This window comes from Cupressus sempervirens, chromosome 1 (assembly GCF_028749045.1).
Source record: "Cupressus sempervirens isolate cs-2001-9-10 chromosome 1, ASM2874904v1, whole genome shotgun sequence".
Lineage (NCBI taxonomy): Eukaryota > Viridiplantae > Streptophyta > Pinopsida > Cupressales > Cupressaceae > Cupressus > Cupressus sempervirens.
In genome coordinates, this window is record NC_143118.1 from 37,097,397 (window position 1) to 37,118,145 (window position 20,749).

General features: G+C 36.0%; 1 pseudogene; it reads right to left on the reverse strand.

The window, feature by feature from the left end:
- Positions 1-7,110: 7,110 nt before the first annotated feature.
- The window catches only part of LOC149576052 (glutamate receptor 3.1-like), an 83,805-nt pseudogene continuing 70,166 nt past the window's right edge, over positions 7,111-20,749 (reverse strand).

Genomic DNA, 20,749 nt, shown 5'->3' on the forward strand with positions numbered 1-20,749 from the left:
TAGTGTCTACTAAGAAAACTTTATCAGCCAGGCAATTCTTAGATGGAGGGTTGTCCAATGGTGATAGTATGCCCTCATTATTTGGATTAGTGTTCCATGATCCTCTTTGATGACCTTGGTTATTATTACAATGTCCTTGATTACCTTCATTGAATCCTTGATTGTGTCCTTGATTACTATCGTGATGTGGAGGGGGGTTTCCTTGATAACCTCAGTTGCTACCTTGATATGACTGATAATTCCTTTGTGCATTTTGCAACTAATTATTTGAATTTTTAAGGTAAGTAACCTTAGTAGATAAATTTTTCACTTGTTCAATCAAATCTTTTTCCTCTTGGGTCCTTGTAGAAGTGGTCGTGTTCTAAAGATAAATTGGTTGTGTGAGCATTGCATGTGACATAGGCACTTTGGGATGCAACACCAACTGGTTCAGAGGGGTAGGAACTGGATTGATAGTTGGAGCATAATTCAAAGCCCCTTGATTTAATGTATTTGCATTTCCAAAATAGTTGGGTGCTCCATTCATAGTTGCATGTGATTGTAAACTAACTTTCTCGACCTCAACATATGCTTGAATCAAACTTGTAGGAGCCAAATGAGTTTTTTGAACAAACATAGATTTGAAACATTCCAAGGTTGCATAGTAGACAGGTCATGCTACATCATCTCCTATACAGTATGGTTCATGCAGCTTGAATAAGCCTTTTGAAATTAGTTATTGAAAGCACCAATTGGTTCATGTTCTTGTCTCCTTATCTCAATAAACTACCTATACAATTCTACAAGGGTGATAGGCAATCTAAAATTCTCGAAGAATGCATCCTTCAATTGTTGCCAAGTTTGTATTGAATTTGAAGGTAGGTTGATATACCAGTAAAATGATTCCTCACCCAATGAATAAGGGAATAGTCTGCAAGAAACATCCTCATCTTGCACATTTCTATTCTAGAGGACATCCTCAAAAATCTTAATGTGCTCATCAACAGTGCGGTTCACATCATTCACAAAGAATTTAGGAAAAAAGTGTTTAGGATTTCTTTTCAATATTGTTGTATGCAAAAAACATTGTAAGGGGTGATGTATTTTGCAGATGTCATTGCTAGGCCATTTCTAGAACTTGTTGTTGGATAGTTGCATGTGAAACAACTTGTATAGGTATTTGCACAAATAACTATTGAATTTGTGTAGGTTATGATGTAACTCCTCCTTAGATTGATCCTTGTGCTTGATGTTGAGGTGATGGAGTTTGGAATATCCTTGTGAGATTGGCTACACTTGGTGAATTCTGACTTGTAGATGCTTCTTTATTTCCTCGCCTAGACTTTTTATCAAAATCCAACTTTTGCAATTCTTGTGCTCCCAAGGTGAATCTTAAGGATCTTCGATGTATCTCAAGTGGGGATGAATTAAGGTTCTCTAGTATGTGAAACTTCTATAAAATCTTTTTTGTTAAAGCCCTCCTTCTAATGCTAGTTTATGTTAATGTATGTTTTATGACCCACCAACCAATATAACAAAGTACTAAAATGTCTTATCCTCTCTTGAATAAAGTCTGGTGTATGCTAAGATTCCTAGAAGATCATATGATGACTTCAAGGTTCCTTTAATGCCAAGTCTTGACTATGGATAAGATCAGTGGTTGATGTGATTTGCTAATGATCACAAGGGGCCTTATGTGTTTATTCAGATTCATTTCAAGCCATACTAGATGTGAGAGTTATCTTAAGGTTTTGCAATGAAGTACTTTTTTGGAGTTTTCACAAAATATGCAAAAATTAAATAGGATAGGGTTCAAAAATTCTATTCTAATCCTAAGGGTAGCGATGACAATAAATAGTACTCTAGTGGACAAATTCCTCAATTTACTAAGCTCCACTTCACCAAGTTATACTACAACTACACGTGAACTAGTGCAATCTTCAAGGGTTATGCTAAAGATTTTCATACCATCACATTCACCATCATAAAGAACAATGTATATGAATGATAGAAGTTAAACATATGCATAAAAGGGGTTCAAGATAACTTTGCACAATGAGTTAGAATCACTAAAACATCAAAAGTGTGAACCAAAGGAATTCATCAATACACCATCATATTCTTCATTGTAATTACCACACATTAACTAGGCTAAACTTAATCTAATTGAAGGAATTTAAGAGTACAAGAAAGCACTAAGACACATCAAGTATTCACCAAGCTTCAATGAAAACTTTTATTATCTCAGTAGCTCATAGCAATAATCTCATAAAAACCCCCCTTACAAATGAGAAATGAGGCCTTTATATAGTCCTCAATTACAACGAACAACCTAGATGATTACAATAACTGATGATCAAGATCATGCCACATCAGCCCTAATTAGGGTTAGGGTGAAGAATAAGAATCTACATTAATGCAATAAGGAATCCATTACCGTAGTGGGTAATAAATGCTCACTATGCATGTTAGTTTAGGAAGGGAGTGGGGTGTAATAAATGACCACTAAGGACACCCACTACGCATTAAATGCATCTATCCTCGATTTCCCCGTTTGATGGCACAAAATTAATCCAACACTATTTTCAATTCCTCTATACTATGCTTGGTGTAGATTCTTTCTTGAATTCTAGAACTGCAATTGCTCTTTCTACTTTTCCCAAGCTTTCATCCCAATCTGGTAGTAAGTCCTAAATAGTGTCCATTATATTTGAGAAGATGGAGAAGTTCTCAAAATCATCTATTTCATAGACATTTGGTCAAAAAAAATCCTCTCACTTGACTCTTAGATTATTAGTTGTCATTTCTTCTTCCACCAATCTTTTCGATAACAAGGATGCAACTAATGTGCTACTATGCACTTGCACTAATTCTTCTACATGTTTGAAGGCTTCCTCCTGAACTCCTTTGACCCAAACCTTTTCACCTTGAGTAGTCTGCTTGATCCTATCAATTTCACCTACCACCTCTATAGAAACATCTATTGGAGGGACAAATGATGGACCTTCTTCTCTTATTGGATGAGGCAAGACATTAATGTACTAACATAAGGCCCTAATTTCTCTTTTATTTTTCTTGTACCCTTCTTCCACCTTCTTCAACCTATTCTTCAAAGCCTATGTAGATTCATAAAATTCTTCTAATATTTTCTCTCCAGAGACCCAACCAAGATTTATTTTTGTAATGTGGCATTCATTTGGAGCAATTTGATTTTTTTCTCTTTTCAACTGTGGGAGTTACAATCTACAAGATTCTAGACCCTAATTCTCCTCTGATGAATTTAGTATATCTTCTCACTTTCCCTTTCTCTTCTGATTAGTTTGCTTGGTCCAAAATTTCCCTTAATTCAATTGCCAAATCAACCTCCTTTTGTTGACTCAATTGAATTTGTTGCCTCAACCATTATGAAATGGGTATACTTTGGTCCCCTAGAATCACCACCTGCTCTTTACTTTGGACTACTCATATGTCAATCTCCTCTTCACCCCCTGGACTATCCACCATTAATTCAAGCACTATGGTTTCAAAATTCAAAAGATGTATTCCTACTATAGGAGCCTCTTCCTTGAGTGGACCATCTCTGTCATTAATCATTTCTCTCTCTAAGATTGTAGTGAGATTTTCCTCTATAGCAATATCTTGATCTCTACCTCTTTCTTGCACAAATTTTTCATAGACATTTATACTTAGTTTATCATGTATTGTCCTATCCAAATTTTCTTCTTGCTCAAATCTCCTTATGCTTGTCTCTACCTCTTGCCTTTCAAATGTTTCTATCTCTTGAACACTTAGAGTGTGAATTAGATAAGAGAGAGCATTTCCATGTTTATGTTTCTTATTTTGAGGCTCTTGGATGACTTCCTTAATCCTAGGGTGCTTCTCTCAAGATACCTCTTTCCCTTTCCTAGTTCCTACATCCTTCATTAGAGTTCCTCTTTTCTTAATAGTCCCTTAAGATATTTGTCCTGATCTTTCATCCCTAAGTGGTTGGTATCCAAGCAACCTATATGTGAATCCATTAGCTGGTGCAACTATTTTTTCAAGCTTATGCTCAATCCACCACTTTGTAAAATCCAAGACTTGCTTTGAAAGATCTTCCAGATCTGTAAACTCTTTCCTTTTCCAATCATATGGTTAAGCTATCATTTTTGCATCACATTTGGATCCTCCTCTATTTGATCAGGAACCTTGAATATGTTGCATGTTCTGATAATGTTCAATGGTAATCTTGAATGCATCTTCTTTCTAATTTAATTCTCATCTATCACATTTTCCCAAAAGTCTTCAAGGTGAACTTTGTGTTGGTACTTTGATCCTACTCCTAATGACATCTTGTTGTAGGGATCAAAATCATTCCTTTTTAGATAAAGTGGAAGACAGAAGAAGTGGAGCTCATCTAATGATCTCTCTATAACCTTTAGACATGGGCATACCTCATTGTTCCTTCTCCTATGAAAATTGGGAACTGTAATCCTAACTTGTTCTTCCCTTTTTGAATCTTGTCATAGGCTATAAGTTGTCGAGTAAGCTCTAACAAGACCATCTTGTTCATTAGGTACCTGGGAATTTTGTATGGCTGCATGGAGAATCTCTGGACTCAGATGTATGAAAAGGTGGGAAATTGAATGAACTAGGTACCATAATCTTTGATATACTTCATCACGCCCACTGACAATCTCATATGTAGCCTCTTTTGTAGTGTTCTCACGATGCACATGGAAAATGTATCATTAACCCTCATGTAATCATCCTTTGAATATAAATGCAACTTTGGGTAGTATTCATGAACTTTGAGGTGTTCGGTTCCACTTCCAATCAATCCTTTACATCATAGTCCATCATAATTGATTCTCTATGCTAGCATGTAGATGACATAAGAGCTCATGTAAAATTTCCTTGTATGTTCTAGATTCATCAACTACTCATTCAGATTGTCACTTATGAGCCTAGCCCACTCTATTCTGCCACCTTCCTCCATCACCTGCTCAACAAAATACCACATCCAAGATTCAAATTTATAAGAATGAAGCATGCCAAATATGCAACTTAGAATCATGATCATGTCGTTATATTCCCTCTGCAAGTCAAGCCATACTATTTCCTTAGGAAATTTGGAATTATGTAATCTATTCTTTTTCAACCATCTTTTGTTGATTATTTCTTCATAAAAATGGACTCCAGAGGTGTAGATTCTGAGTGATTGCTCCTATGTTTTTGTGACTGTCCTTGGGTAAGAAGGAATCCCAAATGTTTTAGAAATGGATGATGGAGAAAAATTTGCTAGAATATTTCATTCAGAATCCCTAATGGTTCTATCCCTAGGACTATAGTGTCTGGTACACTCCACAATTAGCTTTGGATGTTTAAAAGAAGGAGGGAAATCAATCATAGCAACAATTCCACTTCTCACAATTATTGTAGCTAGGTGTGTTTGATGATGGTCATTGTATCCAAGCATTCTTTGATTAAAATCTTTCAAATCAAGCCCACCGAGGCTTGTATCTCCAATTTATGCCGAATCTAACATAATTTTGGATTTAGGATAGAATCCTTTCCTTTCATTCTTTATCAATTGTCTACATGCTTCTCTTGTTCCCTTGGGTTCTACCATTCTTCTTTCCTACAAAATAGAAAATGTCCACACATAAGACTATGTAGAGAAAGCATAAAAAGCATATACCATTTGTCCAAAAGACAAATATTTTGGATTTTTGCCAAAATTTCATATTCCTCTCAGGATTCACTTTTTAGTATTTCCACAAGAAACATGTAATTTTCCACAACTTGTTGAAAAGTTTCCTTTTTGATAAAATTCAAAATTCTCTATCACGAATCCCTAAAAAACTCCTCAACGATTTCAAAAATTTCTCCAAAAATCTTCTTTTTGAACTTTTTCAATTTCATTCCTATTCTCAATTTGCTCTTCAAATTTCTATGTGAGAAGCAATGAATGAAAGGGTTTCTTATATAAATCAGCCTTCAAAAAAAGTTCCTTTTAAAGGTATAGGCTAAAATTAGATATTTGCTTTACTTAGCCACCAAGGTTTCCATCTTTTTGTGCCACTTGTCACTTTTTCTATTTTTTTCAAAAAGTTTCCATTATTGATGGCTTTAGCTTCAGGATCTTAAAGCTAAGTATTCATTTATCCCATTTTTATATTTTTGAATTTTTATTAATTAAATATCAATTAAAATCAATATTTAATTAATTTTCATGTTTTAATGAAAATATCAAATTTCTTTCCAACTTTCTCCAATATTTATTTATGCTTTAACACAACCAAATTAAATATGAATAAAATTAATATTTAATTTTCCATGTAAATCCAAAAAAATCTCCTAGAAAGAAAATCGTTTTTTTTTTTTTTTTTTAAATCCAACTTTTCCATCTATGAAGAACTTCCCATTCTTTTGCTTTTTTTATTTTGACGATTTTATTTCTCATTTTCAAATTTGAGATTTTCTCAAATTTTCCAAATATTTCAACTTTTCATGATTTTTCACACTTCTGAGATTTTTTGCAAGATTTTGGATTTTCATCCTCGAGAATTTTTTGAGTTTTAAAACTTTTCCTAAACCTTTATCATTTGGATTCCAAATTTATTTTTTCTTCCCTTTGGAATTTTTAGGATGTCTTGGACTTTTGCGTTTTCCAAATTTTCATGATTCTTCAGACTTTCCAATTTTTTGAACTTTTTGGAAACTTGGGTGATTTTTGGAATTTTTTATTGCCACCCGACAAGTTAGAAACAATTGGATATTTCACACCAATGATTTTATTATCATGAAAAATCCATGAAGTGCATTGGTATGCATGCAAGGAAAAAATGGTGTCTTGGAAAGAGTGTCCTGGGTTCCTTTTCTTTGGACAAAATCTCTCCATGTCAAGAAAAATGTCCTCTGAACAATGAAGAGAGTGCAAGTTGAAGTGTGCCAAGATTTTATCCATGGAAAATTCCTCCACTACTCCAAATTTGCACTCCAAGAACTTGGGAGAGTGGGGTTTTGAGGACAATAACATGTTTGACCATCTAGGCCATGCATTGAATTGCACTCCCAAAAACGAGGACTACACTACACACTTGCCATAAAAAAAGCAAAAAAATCCAGAAAAAAATCATAGTGGATTCATCATTTGAGACTTGTCAAGGTTGTGAATAGGGTCTCGTACATGAGCGGTGGGTGACATTTGGTCACAAAAAATCTAATGAAAATAGAAAAGGCACTAGCTATACACCACATCTCTAGTGTAAATGACTGCAGGAAAGCCCATGCATTAGAATTAATCCCTTTAACAGGTGCCACCACAACTAAGCCAGATTTCACATAAGGCTACGTAAAATCCACAATCATCATTTGTTTTGCCACAATTGCAATATCTCCAATGAGTGCATCTAATTTCTACAAGGATCCATTTGTTTAATAGCTGAGTTAAATTAGGATGCAATACATAATACATATATATTTGTAGTGCACTTAGATCATGTAACTAATTCTTCAACATTGTTCAAGAACATTGGTATGAAAATGATATCAATGGCAAGGAAACCAAATATTGTTAACAAAATATTGGGACAAAAATAGAGATGATATGAAATTCATGGTAGAATAAGGACCAACCTTTAAGGCAACTTGCTCCATGAGCTCGTCATAACTAGGTTGAGAATCCCCTGTTCCATAATACATAAATGTGTGTGGAACAACATAAGGAAACAAGTTCATGGCAGTGAAAAATACATCAATGAAAAATTCTCTTGGAGTTGGTGTATTGTGGATATCATTTTTTACAGAAATAAATTCTTTAAACCCTATTTTTCTAGGTACACCGATCATAAGTTCCTTGTCATTGTTTGGAAATGTCTAGCCCCGTGGCACTTGTTTGCTTTTACCAGGTCATATGACATTGTGAAGCTCATCATCATCATGAGATTGGCTCAGTATGATGTAAGAGTGGGATCAATAGATGCAAATGACAAAAGTGGCCTTTGGAGTTCCTTTGTCAAATGTGAAGCCATGTGAGCAAGGACAAATGATTGTGGACCAATTATTGCCACCACATCTTTCTTCAACAACTCCAAAGCTACACAAAGGAAAAGAAAAACTATTGTGATCAAAACATCAAAAAATATAGCACACTGCTCAATTATAAAAGTTCTGTAGAGGATTAGTAGAAATCATTTGGTGACATGTCATGTTAAAACATAATTACAATAATTGAGAGCATCATGATTTAATTCAGAACCTATCACACTATCACACACATCACAGGCTTTGAGAGCTCTTAATGAAAAATAGTTAAAACAAACGAAATGGTCATTAGCTTGGAGACTGTTTGTAGGCCTAAAAAGGAGGGTGGTTTAGGTCTCCGATCAGCTCTCTTGAGTAGTCAAGTATTGACTGCTAAGTTTTATTGGAAATGGTGCTCTGGAAAACATCAACTTTGGGCTCATATTATCACTCATAAGTATTTTCATGGTGCTAATCCTTGCTCTATTTTTACACTTCCTCTTGAAGGTCGTGGCTCAATGGTTTGGCATACTCTAAAGACTGGTGTGATGTTAGTCAAGAGAGTTTTGTTCTAGATATGTAAAAGAGGTTCATCCATATTATCCCAGTACCCTCATCCTTAGACTCTTTGTGATTCTTTTCATGCCACTAGATGGGATAAAAGGGCTCATTACAAGACTCCTTATCAATTGGGCCCTGTTATTTGTTATAGATGGAAGCACTCTTCTGATTGGCCTCCTAGAGGCACAAACGTGGATCATCAGGAGTTTTCTCAGATTCTGGCCTCTAGAGAGTGTTCCTCTTTGCTTGGTCTAGATGTTTTGGCTTGAGGAGGTACCTTGTCTGGTAAATATCATGTCTCTACTAGGTATCAAGAGATAACTAGACAATTATTTGGGGATGCTAAGGTCCCTTGGTGGAAACAAGATTGGAATAAAGTTTCTTGGTCCAAGTGCAATTTTTTCATGTGGCTAGTGGCTCACTATTGTTGCTCTGGCATATCTGGCTGGAGAGGAATTGTTGAATCTTCCAAGATGTTTGGCTTGGTGTTATGCATCTTTGATGGAAATCTCACATTCTTTTCAGGAAACTATTCAAGTGAAGTGTGTGCAAGATGGGGGTATGGATCTGGTTGATCTCGCTATATGCAATTGCCTTAATTTTCATCTTCAAGATGGGGTTGCAACTCAAAGGTTTCCAATAGTGTCTAGGTGGCCTCCACATCAGAGGAAATGTTAGTGGATCGGGATGGGCATTGGACTTTGAAAATTAACACTGTTGGTTCTTCTCGAGGGAATCAGGGACCTGCTAGTATTGGGGGAGTGGCTTGTTGTAGTTATGGTGATGCTAGATTCTTTTTCTTAGTACATTAGGGTAATTACACTAACAATCTCATGGAGGCTTAGGCTATTTTATATGTTGTGGAACAATGTTGCTTCCGGGGATGGAGCAAGATTATCTATGAGTCTGATTCCCAAGTGGTGGTGAACTTGCTTTCCTTGCAGGAGATTTAGGATGTTAGTTGGTAGCTGGCCACTATTGTTAATCAAATTATTCTCTTTTGTACCTCTTTTGAGTTTATTAGGTTTATTTATATTCCTTGTGAATGGAACAGAGATACTGATTGTTTAGCCAAATGGGCTTCTAGTCATGCTTCGGACTGGAATATTATGGATAGGGGGCAACTTCCCTTTGAGATGGTGCAAGAATTTGATGAACTTGTTGCTTAGGATAGAGCTCCTTGTTGAACTCTCCTTGTTGTATTTCTTTCTATCTTAATAAAATTTTACCACTCTTTTTCAAAGAACAACAATTGGAATTCTCGTCTTGGGAATGCACCACATTGGAAAAAGTGTCGTCGATTCAATCAACATATTTCCCTAATTAGAGTTGAAGTTTCAATGATTTAAAATATTTTAAATTGTATTTAACTCCATGTATTGATGTTAAAAACTTTTATACAATTGAATCCCAAAAATTACTATAAGATAAATAATATATTATTACTACATATGAAATTAATTAAACAAATACTTATTGAAAGTTGTTGTAGCTCATTATGTCAATATATGAAAGATTATAAATTTATTAATACATGTTAGATCTAGTATTAGATTATATTTTACCGAGGTTTATTTTATTTATAGTTTAGAAATTAATGTATATCATTGTAGAAAATTTGACCTTATTGTATGACATAGATTTCTATTTAATTAAGTTTAAATTATTTTATTTTGATCTCTAAAAATAAGAATAATTATGATATTGCTATCAGGATTTAAATGTGTAGTTTTTGACTCAAGCTCATTGACCTATCTTTCATGAGTAGTGGTTCACATGAACCCATCTCTCATGAGAATGAAGGGAACACTTGGCACTCATTGAAACTAGGAGATGCTCACAGAGCTAAAGCACCGAGACTTCTCAGGAGGTCACTCATCCCAATACTACACAGTTTAACTCAAAAACTACACTTTTAAATCCATATAGCAATATCACATTTTGACTTGCTGTGGAAAAAATATCTCTTACTTATCAATTAATGAACTTAAAGAGCTTTCTAATGAATGGTTCATAAGACACAAGACTTGTGAAGGTTTTGCAAATGGGGTTGCAAGCAAAGCAAGTTTAACTATGGAAGAAACTTTGTAGTTAAGCATGCTCAAGCTAGAGTAGTACTTGGGTGGATGACTTCCCAACAAGTATCGGTGCTTCACCTCTATAAGCATCACCTAGATCCAATAAGTGTGAAGCATTCCATTCATTCTCATGAGAGATGGGTTCATATGAATCACTACATGTAAAACATGGATCAACGAGTTCAATTAAAAAATTACACATTAATTACAATGAAAAATATCTCCTACTTATCAAAAAGAATAATTATATGATATTATAGTTCAATTTAGACAATATAATAAACCTAGACTCTTGTTTAAATCTAATTGAACACAAGCTAATACAATAGTAGTAGCCATGACAAGTACAATAACCCATGTGAACCTCAACTAGTTCCAAATAATAATTTAAACCATCAACAGAGTAATAACCCTAAAAAATTGAAACTACAGATGTGCCTACGAAAGCAGTGCAATTAGAGCCCATCGTAGTGAGCTCCAGCTTTGCATCACAAAGCAGATTAGAATCGGTGTTCACATTCTCCACTGCTAATTCCATGGCACTCTTCGCCACTCTGCCAACTATAAAGTCAAATGCGAAAAGAGCACCGATATTTGTGACCAAAGGCCTCACACTTCTAACATTGATTGTCTTACATGGTGATGATGGCATCCATAGTACAGAGAATAGTATTATATCAAGGAGCATAGATACATAACACTGGCAGCATGCTAACTTATTAATCCACATCTTCAATCAGCGAAGAATTTGAAAAGAATGGCTATATTGTTGGAATATTAATTGTTGTTGGTCATTTCTCCCTAGAGCCAAACACCCACCTACCACCCCTGACAGATTGCAGAATAGTCATAAACATGAATGCGATAGGTGAAATTTTGAAATCTAAAAGGAGGGGCAAAAATATGACAAAAGGAATTTCTCAAATTCATTTGACAAGACAGAGAGAAGTAAGAGAGGAAGCAGTAGAAGAAGTTAAAGTTGTAGAGCAGAGAGTTGGAGAAAAGTGATCAGCAGATCTAGTTTGTTGCAAGGACGGAGGAAGTTTATTTCGTGACTGTAGTTGCATGTGCTTCTTTATGTCATCCTGTAAGCTCATAGTTTTTTGTTTGATTCGACCTATTTAAGTAGTGATTGCTCCAAGCATTGTAGTATGCAGCCATTAGAGTTATAAGTTTGAAGTTTTAGGGTTACTTTTAGGGTTTTCTGGTTGAATCTGAATGCTCCTAGATTTTGTAATGATTTAATCTAAGTTGAATAGAAAGAAAGTAGGCATACTTGAATCCATTGTTCTTCTTATTCTATTCCTTGCATTTGAAAAGTTTATTTGAAAGCTTCAAGTTTTGGCTCTCTAGTTTTAATGGTGAAAAGGAGTTCACATTATAGTTTTGTCACTAGATATTGTCTTTGGTAGAAGTCATCTGCAGTTCAAGCCAAGTTCACTCAGTAGCATCTTCTACCGAGCTCCTCCCTGCAGTGCCTACCGACCTCACTCGGTGCTTTCTTCTACTGAGCTCCACCCTCCTATGGCTATTGAGTTCACTCGATAATCACACTACCAAGCTCACTCGGCATCCTTTGCTACTGAGTTGTTTGTTCTTCATTTACCAAGCTCACTCAATAAACTCTCCTGCCACTCGATTTCTTAGTGTTTATTGAGAAAAACTATCACTTGGCAATTGTGAGTGCCGAGAAATTTTTTAGGTTTAGGGTTGTGGATTTAATTTTTAATATTTCTCACATGGTATCATAGATTTGAGGCCCCACATCCAAAGTGAGTTAGGGAAAATTTTTCTTGGGATATTTGACATGGCAGGAGATGCAGGAAAGATATGGCAGCAACCACCACCCTTCAATGGAAAAAATTATGATACATGGGCAAAGAAGATGAAAACCATAATGGTTGCAAATGATTTGTCGGAGTTTGTAGTTAATGGGTTCAATGATGTGACAGACCCAGCTCAGTATGCTACTCTCACAAATGTACAGAAGACTTATTTGAAAGAGTCAAGGAGGAAGGATGCTAAGGCATTAAGTCTGATTGAGGCAGCAATGACAGAAATTTTTTTTCCCAAGATTGTGGCAGCAAATTATGCAAAGGAAGCTCGGGATATCCTTGAGACAAACTTCAAGGGGACTGATAAAGTTCGCATAGTAAAGCTACAAAATATAAGGAGGGAGCTTGAGAATCTTTAGATGAAGGAAAATGAATCAGTTGTAGATTTCAGTTCAAGGACCTCCAATGTGATTAATCAACTGAAGTCGAATGGAGAAGACTCTCAAGAGCAAAGGATAGTGGAGAAGATATTGAGGACTTTACCTCATAAATATGACAATTTGGTCATGAATATAGAAGAGGCAAAAGACCTCACTGCTTTGACAATGGATGAGTTGATGGGTACTCTTCAAACCCATGAGCATAGGATCAACAGATCTACATCTTCTTCTTCCCAAGAGAAAGCATTCAAGGCTCAGTCAAATCCAAGAGGAAGGGGGAGAGGAAGAAATGGCTCAGGCAGAAACTCCAGAGGCAGAGGCCGAGGTAATGGAGGACAAAGAAATGCTATAGCAGAAAGCTTAGGAAGAGGAGATGGTGTTAGAGTAAATAATTAATTTATTAATTATTTATTCTATTTACTTAAGGTTACTTAGGTAAATGCATTTATTTATTAGTTATAGTCTAGGAGTTAGTTATAAGTTGTTGACAATAGGGGAGTTTGTTCTCTCCTAAGTCACACTTATCCTCTCACATTGTTCGAAGACTTTTCACCTATGTGGATGTATGCTTAGTTGTCACACTTATCTCCTAGCATCTTCTAGCTTGTTCTAGAAGATTCTTGGAGCTCTTTATATTTGGGCTCCCTCATTGTATTTCATATCACATCACTTCTCCTTGTAAATACATTTTCATTGTGTTTGCATATATGTGGTCTCTCATGTCCATTTAGGACTTTTCCCTTGCTCCACACTCTTCTCTCCTTGGCTTCCCTTTGATAGGTTTTTGCATGCAGGTGATCTTGAGCGTCTTTAGAGTTGGCTTTCATCAACTCCAACATGGTATCAGAGCCTTCCTACTACTGCTTCATTGAAGATTTTTGAAGCTATGATTTGGAGTCACAAACCCTAGTTTGTTTGTGTATTTTTTCTTCAAATCGAGGGATCAAAAAAATTTCAGAGCACTTTCAGCCCAAACGAACACCGCCATTGGATCCGGAAGGCCATTTGTAGTCAGGATTCATATAAAGCTTTTTGATTTTGGAGACAAAGCTCCAGGAGGCAAAAAAAATTTAGTTGTAGACTCCTATCATACGATCATACAAACGATTTATCAAAGCATCAACCTTTCTTGCACTCTCCTTCTAGGTCCTTTTTGACCTACCTTCAATTTTTTGGCCATAATTTGAGCATCCAGAGGTATTTTTTAGATCCAAAAGAAGCATCAGAAAGCTAGTTTCGAGACGAAGACATTGGTGTAGGTATTTTAAGGTTTTGATGCATTTTATTGCCCATTCTTGTAGTCAAAGTTTGAAGTCCTATTTTTGACTTCGGCAAGTATATCTTTTGTATCCCATGCCCATTTTTTGAAAACTTTATATTTTTGGAAAGATGGTTCTATCATCTTTTCAGAAATGTGGTCATTTTTCTTAGTTTTTGGCTCATGCTCTTTCTATCATAGTTTTGGCATTTTTACTATATGGTGGATATTTTGAGTATTTTAGGCCCGAGGATCATTTTCCTGGCATGGTTTCCTTTGTTTTAGGTTGTACTATGTTTTGTATCAGCTGGTTTTTAGTTTTGATCATTGTAGTTATCATTTTGAAGCACTTTTTTGTATCACACTGAGATAAAGTGCCACTTTTACATTTCAAGGGTCATGAATGTTGTTTTGAGTTAGTTGTACTTGCACTATTTTCATAAAGCACCATGGGGGGATAGTTGTTTGTTGTTTTAGGCATTCTCCTTTTGTCAAGTGAGTATCCCTTCCACGATACTAGCCTCATGTAGAGTCAGTTTAACCGTGTCTTTATGGGTGTTTTGTACCTCTTTCCCTCTCTCATTGTTCTTGGTTCATCTATAAGAGACTTTGGCCCACCTTCTTAATTTCTTGTCATCATACCCCATCTGCATTAAGGGGGGGTTATGTTGTTGTTCTAATGCATTCTTGGATCGATGGTTCGTTAGTGCGAACTATGTATTCAATGGTTGATCCTATGTACAAGGTGATTGCAATGGTTGGCTACCTATGCATTTCGGTGAGATGGATCATCTACCATATAGACACGCTCAGTTTGTGCCTTCTTCTTCCATGAAGGTTCTTCAGATCAGCAGTTCGGCAAATTTTGTGGCTCTTCATGCTTTAGTGATGCTTCTTCATGATCTCTCTTTGTTCCTATTTTAGGGAACATTTCCCTAGTTAGAGACTTCTTCAATTCTTCACTAGGTTACCTCTTTTTGGGGGAGGATTTTTTCCACGTGGTTTTCTCTCTTTCCCCATTTTCAGAGGTTGCATTTTCTTTTTGTACTTGGGTACCTAAAATGGCCTTATTGCCAGGACCCATTCTGCATTCATCTTAGTTTTGTGAGCTTAAGGCATTTCCCTAAGTTGCACTTAAGGGGGGGTGTTAGAGTAAATAATTAATTTATTAATTGTTTATTCTATTTACTTAAGCTTACTAAGGTAAATGCATTTATTTATTAGTTGTAGTCTAAGAGTTAGTTATAAGATGTTGACAATATGGGAGTTTGTTCTCTCCTAAGTCATACTTATCCTCTCACATTTTTTGAGGACTTCCCACCTTATGTGGATGTATGCTTAGTTGTCACACTTATCTCCTAGCATCTTCTAGCTTGTTCTAGAAGATTCTTGGAGCTCTTTATATTCAAGCTCCCTCATTTTATTTCATATCACATCACTTCTCATTGTAAATAAATTTTCATTATGTTTGCATATATGTGGTCTCTCATGTCCATTTAGGGTTTTTCCCTTGCTCCACGCTCTTCTTTATTTGGCTTCCCTTTGACAGGTTTTTGCATGCAAGTAATCTTGAGCATCTTCGGAGTTGGCTTTCATCAACTCCAAAAAATGGAGCAAGTAGCTCACAAAATACTTCAAGAGGAGGTAAGAAAAATTATAACTCAAATAAGAGTAATGTAGAATGCTACTACTGTCATAAATATGGGCATTATGCAAGTGAATGTTGGAAGACGAAAAATGATCAGTCAAGAAAAGCAAATGTGGTTGATGTGAACATGGAAAGTGGAAATAATGCCACTACCTTCATCATGTGTAATGTTGGTGAAGAAGGAATCCCTGAGGTTTGGTACTTCGACAGTGGATGTAGCAACCACATAAGTGGTAATGAAACTTTTTTTTCATTCATTGACAAGAGTTTCAAATTTGAGATTAAAATGGGTAACAATGGAACCCTACCAGTAGTGGGCAAAGGATCTATTATGGTCCACACAAAGAAAGGTGAGAAGAAGGAAATATAAATTATGTATTTTGCCCCTGGTATGAAGCACAATTTGATGAGCATTGGTCAGCTCATTCAAAATGGATACAAAGTGCTGATGGAGAATGACACGTGTCATTCATGAAAAGGATGGGAGCAAGAACTTACTTGCAACAGTTCAAATGACAAAGAACAGAATGTTTTCCTTGAGGATAGAGACATGTTTTTCATCTCAAGTTGGTGTTGCACCTCCCACACAATCAGCTCTAAGGAGTGTGATTGAAGACCCCTCATGGCTATGGCACCTCAGGTATGGTCATCTTGACTATGCTGGTTTAAATTTATTGTCAAATAAAAGAATGGTAGATGGTTTGCCACCTATAGAAAATTCATGTGACAAGTGTGAGGCTTGTATTTTGGGTAAGCAACATAGGCTTCCCTTTAATTCTAGAAATTCTAGGAGGGCTAGATATCCATTAGAGTTAGTGCATACTGACTTAGTCAGTCCTATGCAAATTACTTCCATTGGGGGGAGTACTTATTTTATGACATTCATAGATGATTTTAGTCATAGGATATGGGTGTATTTCTTAAACAATAAATTTGAAGCATTTGATAAATTTGTAGAATTTAAAGCCCAAGCTAAAAGAGAATGTGGACACTATATCAAAGTCCTAAGATTAGATAGAGGAGGGGAGTATATCTCCAATTTTTTTATAAATTTTTATAGGAAACATGGTATAAAGAAAGAGGTCATAGCCAACTATACACCACAGCAAAATGGAGTGGCTAAAAGAAAGAACAAGACCATTGTTGAAATAGCAAGAAGCATGATGAAAGAGAAAGGTCTCCCAACTAAATTTTGGGGAGAGGCTATGGCAACATCTGTTTACCTAATTAATAGGTATCCTACAAAGGTAGTCCGTGAAAAAATTTCAATGGAAGCATGGTCATGAGGAAGATGGATAGTTGAACACCTAATGGTGTTTGGATGTGTTGAATATGCACATGTACCTAAAGAGAAAAGGTAGAAATTAGATGACAAAGGAGTGAAGTGCATCTTCATAGGGTAAATCTCAGAATCAAAGGAATATAGATTGTATGACCCATTGAACAACAATATGACTCTTTCAAGAGATGTGGAATTTCTTGAAAATCAGTCTTGGTATGGTTCAATTGATGAGTCACCGAGCACATCAAGTAAAGTGCCAATTATGAGTGAAGAAGATGCTGATGAATAGTAAGAAGAAGGAGAAAATAGAAGAGAAGGCAAGTAGTTTCAGTCATTTTCAAGCTCCTCTAGGCATGACCAAGTGTCAGTGCCAAGTAACAGTGAAGACTAAGCTAGTCAACAAAGCAGTAGCAGTGAAGATTCTGATCCCACACTCTCCTCCCTATTACCAAGAAAGACCAAGAATCTTAAGGAGATATAACAAGATGAAAGGTATGAAGATTATGATGAGAGTGCTAATTTTGCATTATTTTCTCATAGTGATCCAATATATTTTGAAGAAGCTATTAAGGAAAAGAAATGGTGTAAGGCCATGGATGAGGAGATAGATGCTATAGAAAGGAATGAGACATGAGAGCTAATTGAATTGCCTCCCAAGAAGAAAGTGATTGGAGTGAAATGGGTCTACAAGACCAAATGCAATGTTGAAGGCAAGATTGATAGGCATAAGGCAAGGCTGGTAGCTAAGGGCTACAAACAGTAGTATGGAAGAGATTATGATGAGACATATGCCTCGATTGCAAGAATGGAAACTATGCATGTTGTCATAGCAATTGCAGCCTAGCACAAATGGAAAGTATATCAAATGGATGTGAAGTCTGCCTTCCTAAATGGTGTATTGAAGGAAGAAGTATATGTACAACAACCACCTGGTTATGAAGTTGCAGGTGAAGAACACAAAGTATATAGACTAAAGAGAGCTCTCTATGGGCTCAAGCAAGCTCCACAGGCCTGGTATAGTAGGATTGACTCATATTTGATGAGAAATGGCTTTAGCAAAAGCAATGGTGAGCCTACTCTCTATTTCAAGGCATCAAATGGAAATGTGTTAATTATTGTCTTGTATGTAGATGATTTAATTTTTATTGGTAATGATAAGACTCTAATTGGTGAGTTCAAAGAGGTCATGAAAAATGAATTTGAGATGACAGACCTTGGTCTCTTGAAGTACTTTTTAGGCATAGAAGTAAAATAAATGCATGATGGCATTTTCATCTCTCAAGAAAAGTATGTAGGGCAGATTTTGGAGAGATTCAAAATGCAGAATAGTAAGGCAGCCCCAACACCAACAGCAATAGGTCTGAAGTTGGGCAAGGAAGACTCTAGCAAGAGAATGGATCCAACACTATACAAGAGAATGGTTGGAAGTTTAATGTACTTAACTGCAACTCGGCTAGACCTAATGCATGCAGTAAGTCCAATTTCCAAATTTATGGAAACACCAAAGGATTCCCATTGGCAAGTGGGAAAGAGGATCCTAAGGTATGTGAAAGGTACCAAGGGATTTGGAATTTTGTATATTGCAAATAATGATTTCAAGTTGGTAGGTTATACTAATAGTGATTGGGCTGGAAGTATAGATGATAGGAAGAGCACTTCCGGATACATGTTTCATATGGGATCAAGTGCAATTTCATGGGCATCCAAGAAGAAACCTATTGTTTCTCAATCTATAGCAGAGGCTAAATACATAGTAGCAAATGCAGTAGCATGTTAGACTATTTGGTTAAGGAGGATCTTGATAGATTTGAATGAAAGGCAAGAGAATGGAACCACAATTTATTGTAATAACATCTCATCAATTGCATTGTCCAAGAATCCAGTCTTCTATGGGAGAAGCAAACATGTTAAGATCAGATATCACTTCATCAGAGAGTTGGTGGAGAATGGGGATATCAAAGTAGAATTTCGTAAGTCTGAGCAACAACTAGCAGACATTTTCAGAAAGTCATTAGGCATTGGGACTTTTGTACACATAAGAGAGTGTCTTGGTGTAGTTGATTTGGATCAATAGTGATCCTTTTTTGTTTTGCTTGGGATAAAGGGGGAGTTTTGGAATAATAATTATAGTTGGTCATTTCTCCCTAGAGCCAAATGCCCACCTACCACCCCTGACGGATTGCAAAATAGTCATAAACATGAATGCGGTAGGTGAAATTTTGAAATCTAAAAGGAAGGGGAAAAATATGACAAAAGGAATGTCTCAGATTCATTCGACAAGATAGAGAGAAGTAAGAGAGGAAGTAGTAGAAGAAGTTGAAGTTGTAGAGTAGAGAGAAGTTGCAGAAAAGTGATCAACAGATCCAGTTATTTGCAAGGACAGAGGAAGTTTATTTCGTGACTGTAGTTGCACATGCTTCTTTGTGTCATCCTGTAAGCTCATAGTTTGTTGTTTGATTCGACCTGTTGAAGCAGTTATTGCTCTAGGTATTGTAGTATGCAGCCATTAGAGCTGTAAGTTTGAAGTTTTCTAGTTTGAAGTTTTAGGGTTACTTTAAGATTTTTTGGTTGAAGCCGAATGCTCCCAAATTTTCTAATGATTTAATCTAAGTTGAATAAAAAGCAAGCAGGCATACTTGAATCCATTATTCTTCTTCTTTTATTCCTTGCATTTGCAAAGTTTATTTGAAAGCTTCAAGTTCTGGCTCTCTGGTTTTAATGGCAAAAAGGAATTCACATTATAATTGTGTCACTCGGTATTTTCTTTGGTAGAATTCATCTACAGTTCAAGCTGAGTTCACTCGGTAACATCTTCTAACGAGCTCCTCCCTGCAGTGGCTACTGACCTCACTCGATGCTTTCTTCTACTGAGCTCCACCCTCCTATGGCTACCGAGTTCACTCGATAATCACACTACAGAGCTCACTTGGCATCCTTTGGCTATCAAGTTTTTTGTTCTTCATTTACCGAGCTCACTCGATAAACTCTCATGCCACTCAATTTCTTAGTGTTTACCGAGCAAAACTATCACTCGGCAATTGTGAGTGCTGAGCAAATTTTTAGGTTTAGGTTTAGGGTTGTGAATTTAATTTGTAATATTTCTCACATATATATCTTCAGTTTCAATCAAAAAGAAGATTGCATTGATGATGACTAGAGCAACTGAGGAAAGTGGTATGACAATTAAAACCCCCACTTTGACGTCACGCTTTTGAATCTCATGATAGCTCAAACTACGGGGCACTCTGTATCTTTCCTACAGACGTCTGACATGGTTCTTCAATGCCAAATAATTTGGCTAAACAAAGCATTTAAAGCTCACATTATAAAAATAATGTTAATCATTCCTATTGGAAAAGTTGATAAGCATTTTTCGATGTCAATGAGAATTGGTTGCCAATCTTTTTGGAAAATCTGATCAGTATTTGTCAATATCAAGGAGAATATTGCTCAATCTTTCTAGAGAGATTAGTATTCATCGATATCAAGGAGAATGTTGCTCAATCTTTCTGGAGAGATTAGTATTCCTCGATATCAATGAGAAATCTTTTTGTAGTATCTAAAGAGTATTTATCAGTATCAATGAGATTCTCCAATAAGATTTTCTGTGTTGGGATAAGGTGACTCAACCTCACCATTATTTATTGTTTTATTTGTGCTTTCTTGGAAAGTTATTAAATGAAGCAAGATTCTTCCACAAAAAGAACTTGGAGTAGAAAAA